The 14380-nt window shown below is 47.2% G+C and overlaps 1 protein-coding gene across 3 annotated transcripts in view; it reads right to left on the minus strand.

The window, feature by feature from the left end:
* The window catches only part of GDPD5 (glycerophosphodiester phosphodiesterase domain containing 5), a 158158-nt gene that overhangs the window by 109627 nt on the left and 34151 nt on the right, over positions 1 to 14380 (minus strand). The gene's annotated exons all lie outside the window — the stretch shown is intronic.

Genomic DNA, 14380 nt, shown 5'->3' on the forward strand with positions numbered 1-14380 from the left:
TACCTGAACTCCCATTCCAAGGAGTTAATTAGCTCTATAAACACATTTCCTATGCATAGTGCTTTCTGGCTGAGAAGAGCTAAGGCTCTAAGTGCTGCACCAGGGTCACTTACCCAATTAGAAATACAAACAGTTTCACGTGGAAAGCCACGGCAGCCAAACCACTGCGCGATCTTCACACTGGGAGAGAGGATAGCCCCGTCCTTCTGAGCCAGCATTTGGTAGGCACATGCTAACTTCTAAGCCCCCCCCCAAAAAAAATGCCAGGAAGCCAGTGGATTTCAGCAGGGCATCATAACATGCTGATGGGTTAAGAGTGATGAGGACATCCCCAGTCCTCTGGGCTCTGAAAGCCTGAATCAGATCAGCCAGAAAGAGAGCCATCCCTGGAGGTGTTCAAGACCAGGTTGGATGAAGCCCTGGGCAGCCTGATGTCATGGGAGGTGTCCCTGCCCATGAAGTAGATGGTTTTTAGGGTCTCTTCCAACCCAAACCATTCATTCTATGATCCCAGTCACTTTTCTAGAATTATCCTACATTTAAGCAGTATTCAAGCAAACCAGTGTTTGGAAAGAGGAAGGGCAGCCTCCAGGAGGCCAGCAGGAGTTTCCACATTACACCAGCCAACCTTTTATGTCATTGCTGGTAAACAGGGGAGAACCCATGGGGAAGAACCTCTGGGTTACATCCTTCCTCAACCACAGATACATTGGAGGCACAGAGTTTTCAGAAGGCAGAGGTTCTCCAGTACCCGTCTGTCTCAGATCATCGGCTCTGCAGGAGAGGAAGATGTGTGGATCACATGAAAAGCCACCAAATCCCATCACTGTGGAGCGGTGCCTTGGCACCACGCCTGGTGGAACCACCTTGGGACAGCAAGCCAGGAATATTCAGACTAGCACCACAAGAGCACAGCAGTCCAACAGTTAACAAAACCCAAAAAAAAAAAAAAAAAACAGCTCAACAGTAAACTGGGGTGGGACAAGGCAAGGACCCAGACAGCACCAGGAGTGGCTGTTGATCTTGGCAGAAGGGGTGGAAGAAGAGGTAGCTGAGTCACAGGAGAAGTCATGCCACAAAGTGCCAAGCAGGTCTGGGGGAAGCTGGAAGGGGAGGGAGGCTGCGTCTTGTCCCGTGCACCCCACGTTCAACCTCTGTTGCCTAAAGATCATCTAGGAGAGGGTGAACTGTGATGCCAGCAGTCTGGGAGATGAAACCACATCAGCAGAGATAGCCAAGGAGGAAAGGAAAGTCACCAGTGGGCGAAGACAGCAAGACCAAGAAAACACAGCTAGGTGCTGAAGAATATCTAAGTTCCTTCCTTTTTTTTTTTTTTTTTAATGAAATCTCAATTCCTTAATTTTTTTTAATTTTTTTTTTAAGATTACAGTTTTTCCTTTCCACGTATCCCAAGAGCTCTTCCGTCTCTGCCAAGATGGAGAACAAAAGTTTATATCAAGCCTTATCCGGGCTCAGCATGTGTTTTCGCTGAGGAACTAAAGGGAAACAGAAGTGTTTTTGAACATGCACACCCTGCCATGCAGTTTCCTTTACAGACAAGCTTCTCCCCCCTCCCTGATTACCCTTCCCTACCCACACCCCAAAGGGTTCACCATAACCACACGTGAATTGCATTAGCTGGCCCTCCGAGGGGCAGCTTTCATCTCCTCTGGAAGGTGTTAGCAGCTAGAGCAGAAGTCGGTCCAACATATTGCTCCAGAGGGCTTGTCATCTGCTTTCCCCGAGACGCGCTCCCCGCTGCACCGCTGAAAGCTTGGTTCATGCCAGCAGGAAAAGAGGAGAACTGCACGAACCTCGCCAACAGCGCTCATCTGAGAACGAGCAAAATGCCTCCACACCCACAGCACACGCTAATTGAAACAGTAAGGGGGGGAAAAAAGCAGCGAGATTTATTTTACAATCAATACCGTGCACGTCTGCTGTGCAACTGCTACCCAGAGAATTAAGCGCGAACGTCCCTGACTTAATGAGAGGTGGAAAGTCGTAGTTAAATGGATTACAAGCTCTTTATTTCCTGTGATTGATTCCTTCCACGTGGCTGCAAGAAACGTTCTTCAAAACTGTTCTTGTACAGCAGAGAAGCTAAGCTGGGGGGCAGTAGGCTTGCTCCCCATGTACCAACTGCTGCTTCCCTCCCAGGTAAGGCTCCTGCCCACAGCTCTGCACCAAAACACCCTCTCCGACCACAACGAGACCCACACACACAAGATCTGTTCCCTCTGGCTTCTTCCAAGACGTTATTTCCCCTTCCATTCCCAAAGCAAACACTCACTGCTCCATCGCGGTTTGCTGCTCCTCTGTAGCTCCCTTGTCCTAAAAGCCAGATACTGTTTTGGCTTCGCACACCGAGAGGGCATAAATTAACTTGATAAGGCTCTAATTGCACAGCAAGCTCCTTCCCACTCCAAACACCCTGCGTGTCCTGTGGCCAAAGTAATCAAAAAAAAGAAGATAGTCAGCAGGATCTGGTGACACGAGAGACATGAGGAAGCCAACCCCATCTCTGAGATTTTGGAGAGTTTCTGACTCGAGCACTTTTTCCTTTCCTTTCCATTGTTCCACATCAGTCCAGTTGCCACCAAGACAGACCATCAAACCCTAGAAAGGATTTCCAGGCATTCACTTTCGGATAGAGCACTAAAAAAAGAAAAAAAAAAAAAAACACCTAACTGATTAAGCCCAGGAGATAACCAAAAATGGTCAGCCTCCATCAGGAGATGGATACAGGAGAACTGTTCATGTCTCCATTTCTCTCCCACTGTCTACATTAAAGTGCAGGTATCTCTGGAAGGTTGCACAAGCTCCATCCTTGGAGTTTTTTTTTTTTAAGATCTGGCTGGGCAAACCTGGTCCGAGCTCACGTTGACCCTTCTTCGAGCAGGGCGAGATGGAGCAGAGCCCTCCAGTGGTCCCTTCCCACCCCAGTAGGCCGATGGATCCATGATGAAATGAAACATCAAGCACCAACCCCACAGGAGCCCCAGCTCGGCTCTGGTGAGGCCGCACCTCGAGTACTGCATTCAGTTTTGGGCCCCTCGCTACAAGAAGGACATGGAGGTGCTCGAGCGAGTCCAGAGAAGTTCTACGAAGCTGGTGAAGGGTCTGGAGAACAAGGCTTACGAGGAGCAGCTGAGGGAGCTGGGACTGTTCAGCCTGGAGAAGAGGAGGCTCAGGGGTGACCTTATTGCACTCTACAGGTCCCTGAAGGGAGGCTGTAGCGAGGTGGGGGTTGGTCTGTTCTCCCACGTGCCTGGGGACAGGACGAGGGGGAATGGGCTAAAGCTGTGCCAGGGGAGGTTTAGGTTGGATATTAGGAAGAACTTCTTTCCTGAACGGGTTGTGAGGCACTGGAATAGGCTGCCCAGGGAAGGGGTTGAGTCCCCATCCCTGGAGGTCTTTAAAAGACGTTTAGATGTAGAGCTCAGGGATATGGTTTAGTGGAGGACTTGTTAGCGTTAGGTCAGAGGTTGGACTCGGTGATCTTGGAGGTCTCTTCCAACCTAGACTATTCTGTGATTCTGTGGCTGAATTCTTTCCAGTCCCATATAAATCATCCTCAGTTCAACACAAGGAGGCAGACGCGACAGTTCCCCTCCCAGAGGATTTATGAGCTCGATCCAGGCACCGCGCGGTGAATGAAAATGGCATCCAGGGAAACAAGCGGGTAAGGAAAGACAGGTGACAAGCAGCAGGTCATACAGTCACTCCTTCCAGGTAAATACTTGTCTTGACTGCTGATGGGTGTACTCAAAACCCAGGAGCTGATCTTTAGGAAAACACAATTAAGGACAAAGTGATTTGGCTCTGTTTGCAGCCGCATGAACCTTTCAGGGGAAGGGAATTTTCTCCTTTCACTTGGCAAGTGGTTGCAAAGTTCCCCCAACGCATTCTGCTTTCAGAAGAGCATCTCAAAACGCCAGGCAAGGTCATTGCGATGGTGGCATTAGAAGTGACACAAGCAAGAGAAGGGGAGAAAGTGTGAAGCCAGGAAGGGAACCACCCCTCCAGATCCACGGGGTGACTCCCAGAGCAAGCAGGACACTCACAGTCATTTCCAAGCCATGCCTGGAGAGTCCGGTTCTAGTAAAAATAAAAACCAGAACTCCCTCTGACCGTTGCATCCGCTGCTATCTTATTTTCCTTATGGAAGGGACCAGTCACGAGGGATTCATAAACTTATTTACTGATGCAAATCCAAGACCTGTCAGTCCAAAGGCTTTCTTCAAATGTTTTTGAGGGCTTTTAGCACCACGAGCATTAACCCAGCCTATTCCAGAGCCCTCCCCAGCATTAACGATGCTCTTCTAGATGGTTACCAGTGGCACCACCACTCAGCATGCTATGAACAGTGACGAGCAGAGCGGTAGACCCAAATTAATTACTACAGTGGAAGAATGACATCTGCAGCAAGCTGCCTTCGCAGCAGGACAGCCACTTTTCCTCCATCCCTGGTGGAACTCTAAGCAAAGCTAAAACAGGACTTATTTGGGTGGTCAAGAAATCACGGAGAACATGGGCATCCTATAATTCATGGAGCATCAAGCATCGCTGCCCATCCTTACAGCTATTTCCACCTTTCCCCCTCGTCCTTCACAATGAGATGATTGATGTTGGTCAGGCAAAGATACCTGGAGCAAACTGGTGAGGTTACAACGGGGTGTGGAGATGCTGACACAAAGCTCTCCATCCGACGTGCCTCCAAGCATCAATATCCACATCAGTCACTGCTTATGAGCCTCAGCCCCATGCTTGCAGAGAACGTGGTCTTGAGGCAAGACCCCAAGGCGTCCATCAATGCTTTTTGGTTGGAATTGCTTCCAGCCCAGAGCAGCCTAGCCAAACATCTGGAGCAGCTAAGCAGCAAGTCCCACAGGAGCCCAAAGGCCAGGATGCAGCAGCACCAGTATTTTTCTTGCCTTCCCCATAAAACTCTAAGCTTTCTAGGAAAAAGCCTCAGAGAGAAAGCTGATTTTTCTTCGTAGCCCTGTGACAATGCAGTAGGTGAGGGGAAAAACAACCGCAGATCTTTACCAGGGCAGAGTGCTCAGAACCACAGACTAAAGATCAGTTATGCAAGCATACAGTCACTGCTAATAAGCCTGACCGGAGGGAAACGTGTTCACTCAACAAGATGACCTTTCCTTTCCTACCAAGAAAGACATGGATGTCACCGCAGAGATGACACAGACACCACCTAAAGCAGACCTCTGAGCGCCAGGCAAGAAAAAAAAAATAGAAAAAAAAGCTTCCTGAAAATCTTTTGATGAGCCATCCTTATGGAAGCATCACAAAAAAAAACAGAAACACTTGCTAGTTTGCAAGGCTGAAGCACCGACCCGGGAGCATCACGCACCTCACACCAGGAATACAGACCAAAAAGCAGCTGCATTCCAGGAAAACGTAGGAGGACTTTCTGGAGCACGGATCTCCCACAGAAAAGCATCTCTTTTTTTTTTTAATTGTCCATCCTGGGTTTAGTTATTAAGAGGTTCCCAGGAAGATTCGCCTGTGTAGTTTGAAAGGGCAGGTCAGCTGCACGCAGCTTCCAGGATTAAACGGTTTTCTTTCAGCCTGGTTCCCTTCACTTTCTAGCAGAGCCCACTTGGGGTTTTCATCTTTAAGAACCTGTCTAGATAAGAACATTGAGGAAAAAGTTACCATCCACAGAAAACAAGCAGATTTCCTTACGCTAGCCAAGAGCTAAAAATATCTTTATTTTCAGCTTATTTTTCTAAGAAAACTCGGTCTGCTTGCATAAGCCTCTCTGCTCTCCGCCGCCCTTCCCTCCCCAAGCATCAACGCCCTGGGGCCTCAGCCTCTTCCAAGGCAGAGCAGTTGTGCACTGGCAAGCTCTCCGAAAGATGCTGCTGGGTGGAAAAGGATCACAGGAGCCCCCCAGGGATAAAGCTGTCCCAGGCCAGCCCGCTAGCCCAGACTACTCCGCACGTACAGCTGGAGACATGAAAGGATGGAAGTGGGAAGATGAAACACTTGAAATAAGTCCCAAAGAAGCAGATTTCATTTGCTCTTCGGTCAAGTTTTTTTTTTTTTTTTTTTGGTTAAATAGAAAGACTTTGAAAACAGCTCACGTTAAATAACTTGCTGGATGGAGGACCAAGCCAGTGTCTGCTACCTCTTGAAAATACTTAAAAGGTCCTGAAAAGAAATGCTGGCTTATTAACCAAATTAAGGGAAAGTATCAAGTACTTAACAAAGCATCTCTGCAAGTACGAACCCAGTGAGAAGTTTCAGGATTAGACTTCACAAGCACCAGAAACAAAACAGGAAGGACCATCAGCTAGCAATATTTTGTTGTTGGAATGGTTCTTACACACTCCTGAAACTCAAGGGCAATTATAAAACCCTGCATTAACAGGGTAAAGAACTACCTGAGGAGCAGGAAAATATATATATATACACATATATTCAACAAGAAAAATACTTTGAGGCCATTGTACCAAGTTCATAAAAACCCCCCTCAAGCACTTGAAGCCACGTAAACCTTCCTTTCAGGTTATTCAGGGATAAGACAGACCTTGAAAGGTCAGGAAAGGGGCTGACCTAGGAGGAGTTTACAGGGCCTAACACAGTTACCCGATTTATAAAAGTGACCGGGGTCCTGCTACTACTACTCAAGGGCTCATCAAAAGCACAAGGCAGAAGGCATCTGCAGTAGCATAATGAATGAGCCAGGTAATCTACCACAAATGAGAAAGAAAAAGAAAGACGTGTGAAAAAAAAAACATATTTCATGCTTCTATTTCAAAAAATGGCAGTCCATTTTTGTCTCCTTAAGGACCATTTTCAACTAAAAACCAGGAACCTGACATAGGTGCTCCCTCAGTTTCACCTCTGCAGGACTTTCTTCCCTCCAATTTCCCCTCCGTCCGTGAGATGTGAGCAGCAAGGCGTGGGAGACAGAGCTTCCACACCACTTGCGAGAACTAGAAAACAATTTTCCAAGATAGGACACAGTTTATAAACCAAGCCAGGTACCTTTGCATCAAGATACAGCCTGGCTGATGTGTGACAGCAGCTCTGTTTGGCTCACGGTTGATTTGACAGTATCTGAATTTCTGTCAGTCTAGCAGACCTCCAGCGGGTCCTTTTTCATTCCCAGGAGCCCGATCCTATTTTTGGATTCTGTGGGCTTATCAGCAATATGTTTGTCTATTTTTTCCCATCTCTGCTACCTCTTAAGCTGGTCCAAGAACAGTTATGCAAGAGTCCCTCTGGTTACAATGGAAAGGAGACAATTTGTTCTATGACCTGAATTCTGGCAGCATTAGCACATCTTCCACACCTCTCGGCCACAGCCTTCCTCACTTCAGAGATGTAAAACAAATCAATCAGCTCCCCCAAACTCAAATATTTTAGGCATTAGAGACCACAGAGCACTTTCTTAACCAGAAAGTGATCATTTCTCCTTACACGTCCCTGAGTGGAATGACTGAGAAGAAGTTTTCACTTTTCTGATTCGGTCCGCTCACAGCTCAGCTATGACATAAAAACATGGATTACATATAAACATGGATCTGGAAGCTCTTACGCCAAGAAAGCTGGGGAAGAGCCAATACGTGCATCTTCAAGCTGTTAAGAAGCTTATCAAGAAGTCTAAGAAAGGATGAGGCAGAGGACTGCATCATTTGCAGAAGTCATTCTAATGTCGGCACCCACCAAAGCTAAATGGAGTAACTTTAGTTGGTTTTAGTGAGCCCACAGGTGTCAAGTGAGACACATGAAGGAAATTTTATACATTCTTACTGCTCTCTCCAGGTGAGCAAGTCGTTTCACTACTGTTATTTCGAAGCAGTCCGTAAAAAATCTGGACTAATAATTGCTAGAAGACACCTCCTTTCCTACCCAATTCAATGGGGAACCTTATTTTTTCCATGTCGTGAACTTAATCAAAACAAAGCAGCAGACTTAAACCCTTTGCTCTTCTTAAACCCCATGCTCTTCTGCATCACACAGGACGTGGCAGTTCCTGCTCATCTAGCGATGCTCTTGCAGCCAGCCTCTGCATCCTGCAACATCACACCAGGCCCTGCCGAGCCACGAGGTTCAGCTGTAAGGTTTTATTTGATCAGCTTGCTTTTCAGATGACCTCAGAGCTGACCTGAGAAGGAAATCTGACTAGGTGACCTCATGAGCTCCCTCCCCAGAGAGGGCCCACAGTTCCCCTCGTTTTTTGGTGTCTGCCTCCTGGATAGGGAGAGCACAACCCAGTGACAAGGAAAAAAGTGACCACTGCTCACACCATACTCAGAAACGACGTGGAAAGACGAGTTAAAAAAATTGAGTGTTTTCCCCTCTTTCTTCCCTTTCTCAATGGATGTTTCCATTTGAGAAACAAAGTGCCTTACCAAGTTTTAAAACAGTCTGAGGTTTGCAGCCAACAACAGACTCCAAAAGAGTCTGGTCAGGATGGAAACTTTTTTCCAGCATAAACCCCTCAAGCTAATAATGTTGGCCAAATCACTGTAAATCACTGTCTTCTCTTTAATCCTTACTATTAACTTTTAGCTTTCTAAGCAACTTTGCATATTCCAGAAAGTTGGGGTTTTGGACTGTGCTGCTTTCCAAGAATATCCATTTCTCTTTAGCAGCATAGCAATTGCAAGCTATTGAGTAGGCTGCGAGACTTAAAGCCCTAACCCCTTACCTTGCGTCTTCCTCAGCGCTATTTAAGAAAGGCTGACAACATTTTCACTGCAGAAAATGCTCTGCCCCGATAATTAGTAATACATGGTAAATTTTAACTTGAATATTATGTATTTTGTAATGGAGTTGTTGTTCAGTTTTCTGCCAAGCCCCCGACAATTCCACATTTCTTCCTTTTTTGTTCTTTTGAGTATTGACTGAAGCCTGTTAAAACTTTTTGTAAACAGCTGATACCACCTGCTTCCAGCAGCAGGGAGGAAAAGCAGAGCAACGCACACCTGTTTCTATTCCTGGGACATTATGCAAGCACCTTCTTCACACACCACCCACAGTTTAGTCCTCCATCTGTTTGGCTTCACAGCATCCCTCTCAAGTGAAAATATGGAGGCAGCTCCGCGTCTCGTCTAGCTCTGTCTTTCATCGGGCTGCTCGTGTTTCTTTTCACAGCTTAGTAAGGTTTTGTTCCCTTTGCTGGAGAAATCTTTGCCACCCATCATTTGCTCAGCCCACAGGTTCAAACCCAGCATATGCAGCTTGCTCAGCACACCCCAGCTCACAAGTCCTCTCTCCGCAACAGGTGGCTCAGCTTTTTCAGGAACCTAAGTGTGACTTCTCTTAAATCTTCTCTTTCAGCTCGAAGTAGGCATTTTAAACAGAGCATCCTGAAGCCCATGGGTTTTCTCTCGACTAAGCTGAGATGTCAAAGCTGTCGTTTTTCAAACTTGCAGCTGAAAACCCAGAATATTTACTATAAGAGATCTACAAGTTTGACAAGCCCAACCCCGGTACTTGGCCATCATACACAAAGAAATAACCACAGAAACAAACCTGTTACTGAAACAGTAGAAAGGCGTAGAGCCAGCCATTCTTTGGTGATGCTCAGCAAGCAAGTACCTTTCCCTAACACAGGTTCCTTCCTATTAGGCTTCAAGAAGATTTTCATGCCTTTTTGGAAGACACTTTCTATTAAGTTCTAAGTTCAGTCTTGTCCAAAACACTTCAACCACGTGGCAGGAGATAACTCTGCTGACAGTTTAGTCATGGCTGCAAAGAGCTCCACGCGGTCCATAGCCAACACGAACCATTGTCTAGAACCTTTATCTAGAGAGAAGTTTCCAAAATATAAGGCCACACGGCTTTCAGATAGGAATAGATTGAGCTCACTAAGCTCACATTGCCCTATTTAGGCAGGTAGGATGGAGGGGAACATACCATATTCCAGATAACCCTTCATATAGGGCAAGGGTTTTGCTTTCTTCTCTAGTGAAATCAAAAGCATTGAGATGACTCCAGTTGCGAAACCCCAACCCTGTGCCACAAGCTTTCACAAGAGCTTCCCTGCTTCCAGATCCCTTGTACAGAAACTTCAGGAGCTAGACATGATAAAGAGTAAATACTGGGATCTCCCAAGCTTGTTGGAGAAGGATGCAAATGCTTCACTTACTGTTATCACAACTAAACTCCCACCAGCTTGTCTTATCTGTCCCAAGAGACCTCTTCTACAGAGCAAATGGCATCTCAAAACATCCATCCTGAGGCAGCCCAGTGAAAGTCTTACAGAAAATCTTAATGGTAAATCTTGAGGGTATTATACACAGCACCTTAGTCCTTTGCTGTCAAGATACAGGGAGAAGAATGGAGATTTGGGGATCTGATATAGATGGATAGGTATTTTCACAAGGAGTGAGCTAAGAGGTTACAAATACTCATCATACTAGGGCCAATATCCCTGGTCTTCAGTGCTTTCTCCTGCTTCCAACGTTAGTTTAGGATGAGCAAAACATGCAATAGTGACATCCCCCAGAGCATCAGCTCTGATCCCCTACCAGGATCTGTGGGAGTCACAGGAGGAAGGAGCAGAGCAAACTGGGGAGATCAGAGAACAAACACAGCAAATCACTTCATTTTTTCATTAGAGCCAGAGAGCATAAGAGCACAATCTCATCCTTGTCAGAGTCTCTGAGGTTGCAGAAACAGCTTGGACACCAGTTTTCCATGTTTCTTCTCCCACTGGAGCTATCAAGGGGAAATTACTAAAACAAAGCTCTAGAAGGAAGGTCTGGCATGCTCAGGAGCAGCTAAGATGCACCAGGGAGATCCAAGCAGGGTTGCCAACTTCCTTTACAGCCCCACCCCAAAAGGGCATTGAGACAGTTAGCACACTACAAGTAATTTCTTACCCCCAGCTAGTAACATCTTGGGTCTGCCCTATTCTGTGGCAGGTTTCATAAGAAACTTGCTCACAAGCCCAGACTTTCCCTGCACTCTAGGAACCAACCACACATGATGGGGATGGCCTTCTAAGCATCAGAAAAAGCCTGTGTTGTTTTTTTTTTTCCAGGAGAGTTTAGCAGGTGGCATGCATAGATTTAAAGCCTGTCAGGTATCATTGCTGAAGGCTGCAGGGCCAACTGGATCATCTGTTTTATCCCAAAATAAAAACAACCTGCTAAAGCTGACCACCAATACAGGGGGAAAAAGCAGGTACAGGATCAGCTCCAGCAGATCTAGGAAAAACACCAATCACAGGCAGAGCAGAAGCAACAAGAAAGAGCTTTTAAGAGGACAGTCAATATTCTTGGCACGAAGTTTGAGATTCACAGGGTGGTTTTTTTCACTGCGTGCTCATGCTTTGTTACAAGCACTCCTTCCCAAGGAGGCTGAAGCACTGCATTTCCAAACACAGTTGTCAGCAGCTTACAGAGCAAATATTCTCCAGGGCAGTCTCGCACTACTGACTTCATATTTTCACATTAGAAGCCATAAGCTGTATTCAAGACAGACTCCATCTTTGTATTAAAGCAAAAAACTCAAGGCTATCATAAGTTATAATGCAGTTTATTAGCTGGGAAGTATTTCCAGCTGCAGTTATTGCCTACTAGGAGCGGAACTGGCATCCATTCATCATCTTACTTCCTTATGAAAGGAGGTTGCACAAGAAAGACAAAGCTAATCACCAATTTCTTGCTGAAATCAGGTCCCACAGGCAGCAGAAGCACAGAAACGTTTGAGTTGGATGGGATCTTAAAAGATCATCCCGTGGGCAGGGCACATGTCCTCACAGCACAGGGTGACCCCACGCAGCCTGGCCTTGGGCACTGCCAGGGCTGGGGCACCCCCAGCTCCTCTGGGCAGCCTGGGCCAGGGGCTCAGCGCCCTCAGAGGGAAGAATTTCTTCCCAAGGCCTCCCCGAAGCCTCCCCCCTGCCAGGCTCCAGCCGGTGCCCCTCGTCCTGTCCCCCCAGCCCTGACCAAGAGTCCCTCCCCAGCTTTCCTGCCCCCCCTGCAGGCCCTGGCAGGCCGCTGGCAGCTCTCCCCGGGGCCTTCTCTTCCCCAGGCCCACCACCCCCAGCTCTCTCAGCCTGGCCCGACAGCAGAGCTGCTCCAGCCCCTGAGCATCCTCGCGGCCTCCTCCGGGCCCGCTCCAGCAGCTCCGTGTCCTTGTGCTGGGCCCAGAGCTGAACGCAGCGCTGCAGGGGGGGCCTCCCGAGAGCGGGGCCCAGGGGGACAATCCAGGGGGACAATCCTCCAGGGGGACAATCCCCTCCCTCGCCCTGCTGCCACGCTGCTGCTCCTGCAGCCCAGGGCACACTTGGCTTTCAGGGCTGCCAGCACACGGGGCCAGCTTCTCACGCCCCACCACCCCCACGTCCCTCTCCTCAGGGCTGCTCTCCAGCCATCCTCTTCCCAGCCTGGAGTTGAGCTCAGCATTGCCCCAGCCCAGGTGCAGGACCTAGCACTTGAAAACATTATATATAATTTTATGTATATTTTAAGTCTTCTCAGTCTTAGAAATTCTCCTCACAAGATGATTTCATGAACCGAATTTGTCAGCTCACAGCAAAACTGGAAACAAGAGGTGGCCACGACTTCACCCGCACAGCAGCACAGACACTCTGCCTGCCTCCATCCATGCAATGCCAAGAGAAATTCCAGATCTAGGCAAAGATTTATACACGGATCTAGTAGCCATTTGGCTATTCCTTGCAGCAATCTGGGTGCCACTGAGCACAACTAGAGCACACTGTTCACTAAGACACTTGCCCAGAGTACAAATATCAGCTGGGCATCAGCAACTGAACAGACAGAGGTGAGACGTTCAACAGTTCGGAATAAAAGTAGTTTCTTCAAACCATACCTGGAGGTGGAAGGAAGGTGAGAGGCAACAACACGGAGCAGAAAAAGCTTTCTAGTGACAGAGATGTTGGGTAACGAGTTGTAAGACTGTCAGAGCACTCGTGTGACTGCACATCCCACAGTGGCAAAAGCAGCACACAATTTCCCCTTTGCTTGCTATGAGCAGGAATACACGACAGACGAAGCATACTACAGCCATGAAACCAAGTTACCTTAGAAGTCCATATGGACAGCAACAGTTGAGTGCCCTGGGTGGGGAGGATTAGCTAGATTTGTGCACACACACAGGATGCATTTCATCTCAGGGGTATTTTCAGGCAGAAAGACAATAATGCCTTTTTGCAACACCTCTCCTCCCCAGATGATCTTTTATACACCCACGTGTTGCACAACCCTGAAAAGCAGTTCTCAGCCTGCAGAGATGAGGCTTTTAAGAGAAGACAGCACAATTAAAAACTTAGTACCTGAAGGGAACAACAGGACATACACATGGATTAATGTGAGCAACGGGCAAGAACAAAATATCAGGAGATGCTTCCATTGCAATTATCTCAATCCCCAAACCTACTCTCAAATCATGTTCTTCCAGTGCTTTAAAAAAAAGACTCAGACCATCTTACATTTACTTTTAAGCAGCCTTCCTATTACCAGTGCATGAGCACGCAAAGCCCCAAGGATGGAGATCAAGCAGCATGACAGGATGAGGAAGACTTCAGCTCCCAAAAGGTCATTCCTGCACAGAGAACTCAATGCTGCTGACACTTTGGGGCAGCTAAACATTAGCAGAGGAGCCACAAACAGGAATAAACGTGACACTGCCTGCTCCTTGCACAGGCCTTAGACGCGTTCGGGTTGCAGTTTCACTAGAGCAAAGCGGATATGCCTGATAAACCACCCCGAAGCTTCCTTGGAAAAAGAAAATGAGTCACTTCTGGCTAGATGCATGCACATACTACTACAAAAAAAGGCAAAAGATCAGCAAAGTATTGACCCTGCTCAAAAAATAAACTGGAAGTCCTTTGAAACAAGGATCACGTTGCCTTAACGTAGTTTCTTTCTATCACTTTTACCCACATGCTTGTCTTCAGACCACACAGCAATTTGCTTTATAGTTCACACTGGCAGAAAGAAAAAAGGCAAGCAGGCCTCTAGAGCATCTAACCACAAAAACCCTCAGCAAAAAAAGTCACCTACATCGGGGAAGACAGACCAGAATTGTGCAGCAGGTTTTTCTTTCCGTCACATGCTGAAGCTAGGGGTTGAAACCCTCCCCTACCAGAAGTCACCTATCTGGGGCACCCAATTTCAGGAAGTTTTGTTGCATTCCTCTTTTAGTCAGATTACTGAAAAACCCGACAGAGATGCTGAATCACCCAGGAAACACAGGCTGGTTTTGAACTGGGGACGAGAAACAGCAACGAGAGCTAAAAATCCTAAAGAGATGCCCCGTCCCTAAAACTACAGACAAATTATCACCATGCTACAAGCAGCAGCTCAGACAGACCACAGCCAGTTTCTGCAAATCTCTGGACTAAGAGAAGAGATACAAAGAAGACGAA

This window comes from Oxyura jamaicensis, chromosome 1 (assembly GCF_011077185.1).
Source record: "Oxyura jamaicensis isolate SHBP4307 breed ruddy duck chromosome 1, BPBGC_Ojam_1.0, whole genome shotgun sequence".
NCBI lineage: Eukaryota > Metazoa > Chordata > Aves > Anseriformes > Anatidae > Oxyura > Oxyura jamaicensis.